The sequence below is a fragment of the Sinocyclocheilus rhinocerous genome, unplaced genomic scaffold (genome assembly GCF_001515625.1).
Source record: "Sinocyclocheilus rhinocerous isolate Xijiao unplaced genomic scaffold, SAMN03320098_v1.1 scaffold8684, whole genome shotgun sequence".
Classification (NCBI taxonomy): domain Eukaryota; kingdom Metazoa; phylum Chordata; class Actinopteri; order Cypriniformes; family Cyprinidae; genus Sinocyclocheilus; species Sinocyclocheilus rhinocerous.
The window spans coordinates 18,582-23,439 of record NW_015646532.1 but is presented as its reverse complement, the minus strand read 5'-3'; positions in this window follow the sequence as shown (position 1 = coordinate 23,439).

The window sequence follows — 4,858 nt, the reverse complement described above, 5'->3', positions numbered from 1 at the left end:
CTTCTTCTTCTTCTTCTTCTTTTCTTTTTAATGGCGGTTGGCAAACCCACTTAAAAGGTGCATTTCCGCCACCTACTGGACTGGAGTGTGGAGCATGACGTATATTGGTGACAGCATATAGAAAAAAATAAAATAAAAAATAAAACAATTAAAATAAAACAATGAATCAAATAACCTTTAGTTTGACCAAAGGAGTATTACACAAGGATACAATTATTTTATATACTTCATTATGTGATCTTCAAATTCTATTTATTAAACCTATTGCTTTCAAATAATTAATAATTGCATTATAGACTTTATACTGTGCTGGAGCATACTCTAGTATTGTCTTAATTGTTATTCTTTCAATATTCAACAAACTTAATTCTTCTATTAATCGCATTCTTTCTCTTTCATATGCTTCACAATGTAATAGGATATGTTCCACAGTCTCTGGTATACCACAATTATTGCAATTACCTGATTCATGTTTACCAATAATAAATAATGACTGATTAAGAGCTGTGTGACCAATACATAGTCTAGATATTATTGTGTCCTCCTTCCTACTTCCAAAGTTTTTCCTTCCATTTCCAACTTGTTTTTGAATGCTGTATAGATGCCGACCCTTTACGTCCCTATCCCACATCTTTTGCCATTTCCTAATCATAGCCCCTCTGATTATTCCTTTCATTTCTGCTTTACTAAGTGATATGTTTATATATATATATCGGTTTGTTTTAATGCCTTCTTGGCCATTTGATCAGTTTCCTCATTTCCCTCTATCCCAACACGTGCCGGTACCCATAAAAATGAAATACTTAATCTATATTTGTGAATTTTGAACATGCTTTGTAGGATATCATATAATATGTCTTGTCTAGATGTAGACTTGCCACTTAATAAACTTATTAAGACAGAATAAGAGTCTTATATTTCCTCGACCCAATTAAGAGCTATCAGAATGGCTATCATTTCTGCTGAATAAACTGATAAATGATTACTTGTCCTTTTTGCAATTTTAATCTTAAAATGAGGAATGCATATAGAAACTGCTGTATTTCCTGAAACAGGATCTTTGGATCCATCAGTAAATATTTTACTTTCCTGACTATAATTTTGATCCATGTATAATTGTGCAATCTCATTCTTGGAAACATAACCCTTTTTATTATTAATTTCTTCCAAAATCTGAAGGGTGTGCATTTTCAGATTCACTGAACCCATTTTTTACCGGCCTGCGATCTGCCAGGACCTTCCAGTGTTGCCAAGTCTTACAGTATTTATAAGCCTGCAGTTTTCCGCCTAGCTTTGAATGGATATTTGCCTGGCTGATTTTTTACGCAAATCTGGCAACCTCGGGATCTTCCCCGCTAAACTGATGTAAACGTCTGCGCTACTGCACAGCTAAAATTGCTCTAAAAAGAAAAATACGATAATAAAAGACGAAAAAGGCACATATTTATAGTGTGGTGTGATCATCTGTGTGTTCACCACATTGATTTTAAAGAGACAACTGTATGTGATGCCTTATGTAGGCCGAGCGCTATGATCAAAGATCATAGAATATAAATAATCGGCAAACGGTAAATAAAAATTACCTACACCTTGATCAACATGCATTTTCAGGGTTTCTGACCGACTGAAGCTCTTGTCACAATGTGAACATTTATAAGGTTTTTCTCCAGTGTGAGTTCTCTGGTGCAGTTTCAGTTCAGCATCTCTAACAAAAGTCTTCCCACAATCAATGCACACATGATCCTTCACACCACTGTGTCTTTTCTGGTGCATTCTAAAAGCACCTCGCTACGGTGACCGAGAAGTGCAGAGCAAATAACAATTCTGAAAACAAAATAACAAATTACAAACGCAAATGCAAGTCAAAAAAACAAAATAACAATTCAGAAAGCACAACAACAATTCAGAAAACATTATAACAAGTCAGAAAACACAACGACAAATCCGAAAACAAATTTACAAGTCAGAAAACACAACGACAAATCCGAAAACAAATTAACAAGTCAGAAAACACAACGACAAATCCGAAAACAAATTAACAAGTCAGAAAACACTAATACGAGATTTGAAAAGGGAGGAAAAAAAAGTTCGGCAAAAGGCGGGATCGAACCCGGGTCGATCGCGTCAAAAACCAAGTCTCAAACTATACCTACCTTTTCCGGTTTGTCTGATTTGTCGTTGTGTTTTCTGACTTGTTATAATGTTTTCTGAATTGTTGTTGTGCTTTCTGAATTGTTATTTTGTTTTTTAGACTTGCATTTGCGTTTGTAATTTGTTATTTTGTTTTCAGAATTGTGATTTGCTTTGCACTTCTCGGCCACCGTACTTCTCACAATCAAAGCACATATGATCCATCACTCCGCTGTGTCTTTTCTGGTGATAATTGGTTTTTACTGTCACTGTATTGAAGTCAAAGCAAATTATTATTAAACTTAGCAGTAAGATATTGTTTATACCATCCCCTCTTTTTTTGTAAAGGCTCCATGCATGAAGTTGATTAATTAAATATTGTACTAATTATCTGTATTTAGAGCTATATTATAATATGTATATAAGGGATGCACCGATATCAATTTTAACACTAAGTCCGGTACCGATACTCTCATTTTTGGTACTTGCCAATGCCAATACCTGTTATGTCATTGCATTTGAAAAAATAAAAATAAAAAATGGGTACAGAAACCAAAAGAATATTAATCATGTTAGATGGCTTCATTTAGCAAATAGATATTTCCTTCAGTTATTTTCACACTTACCACACTAAGTCCACATGACGTTAGTTTGACAGCTTGGGCACAATATCCTTAACCACGCCCCTCCAGTCGTTATTTTGCTATCCTTAAGTAAGAGACAGAGAGGAGGAGTGCTAAAATAAAACCCTCCTTCTATTCAATATTCTTTTTCAGTTGGAAATACGTCACAATACTGAAATAACGTTAGCAGCAACTTCTGGTTCACGCAGACTTTAATTATGCCCATTAAAAGGTAATGTACAAGCTTTTGTTACTTTCACTGTTCATTTTATTGCTCTATCGCAGGCATCCTCAAATCTGGCCCACGGGATCCACTTTCCTGCATAGTTTGGCTGCGTCCGAAACCGCCTACTCAATGAGTAGGTACTTAATTTCATTAAGTACTTACTTAACGAGCGCTAAAAGAGTAGAGCTATGCATGAATACACACTAGACAAACGCAGCCAAGGTGAATACATCTCAATTTTTAGTCAAGTAATGAATGCACAAGTTAATGAAACCATTATATTTTATTTACTGACAACAGGAAACATGAATAAATGAGTAAACACAAGACGTTTTGTTGTAATAATGCGGGGAACCACTTGTTACACATACATCTTGTAACATATTTCCTGAAATATAAGTTGCATTTTTTATCATCTGCAATGTGCTGTGGCTTATATTCCAAAGTGACTCATATTATGCAATTAAACATCAAGCAAGCAAATTGGACTTTAAATTTTATTTCTCTGAAGGACATTAACTATAATGAGATTATATTTAATAGTCCCTTGTATTTTCAGAAAAAATGACAGTAACATGTGAACTATGTTCAGAACACTGAATGTGTTCCTATAGAACATTCTACCTCTGACCAGTTGATTTTTTTTTTGTTTCTATTTATCTATAATTTGTGAATTTACCTTGTTCTTCTGCTTCCTTTTTATGTTAAAAGTACGGTTTATAACAGTTGTTTTTGGCACTCAATGTAGAGCAAAAAACTGCTTAGTAAAAGTGTTTATTTAATGATTTTTAAAAAAGCTTTTCTGAAGGTAAGGCAAACTGTTCAAGTGTTTGTTACCAAATAATAGTGTATATTCACTTGGCCCCATGCACTTGGTTCCCCAAACCGAACCGTACTGAAACCGTGACCCTAAAACGTCACACACGGCGGCCTTGAGTGAGCAGAGGCCGGGGGATAAAGTGAGGAATGGCCGGCAGGCTGAGTGAGCAGAGGAGCATTCGAGTGAGCATTCGACGAAGGAGGCTTGCGGCAACTCCGGGCTGGACTCCGCTTCGTCCACGGTGAAAACCAATCGGCGATCCACAGCGCAAAGTTATTGTATTTCCTCAGCAACCAGCTTGTAACACTCCAAAGAGAAAGGAAAAATTTAAATCGCATCATATGACCCTTTTAATAACAAGTGCAAAAGTGGCAAAACAATTAATTTAAGAGTCAGCAATAGAGGTCGACTGACGAGGGTTTTTCTCTGGCCGATGCAGATATTTAGAAATCAGGGCAGCCGATGGCCGATATATGATGCTGATTTTTTGGCCGATATGTTTGGCCGATTTTTTTTTTTTTTACCCCTTTATCTCATAAAAGAGAGTTTGAGTAAATGATTATTGCAGGGCACAAGATGATAATAGTAGTAGTAGTAGTAGCCTAATTCATAGTAATAATACATGGATCAAAACTTAAGCACCTTCTCAAAACAGTTCTGAAGCATGCTTTTTGTTTGTTGACAGACAGTGTTTCCCACAGACTTGTAAATGCAAGCTACTTTATCAGGCATAAAAGGAAAGACAAAATGAAAATGACATCGAGGCAAAGACGGAGGGGCAGTTTTAACATTAAGAGAAATGACATCTGACGCACAGTTCCGGTTTTCAGTGGCATGCGTCACTAAAACCTGTGACACAATGTCCTGCTACGCCTGAAGCGCGCCCATTGGGTTTTATGTGTTATACAGTGTTTATCTATTACCGGTTTAGTGACCTGCCTACTACTTGCTCGTTTTAAAAAAAATAAAATAAAAATACAAAAATAAATGAAACCTTTAAGACCTACACAAATACACTTCATACTGTGTGAGCAGGGTAGGTTTTCACAAAAACAGTTT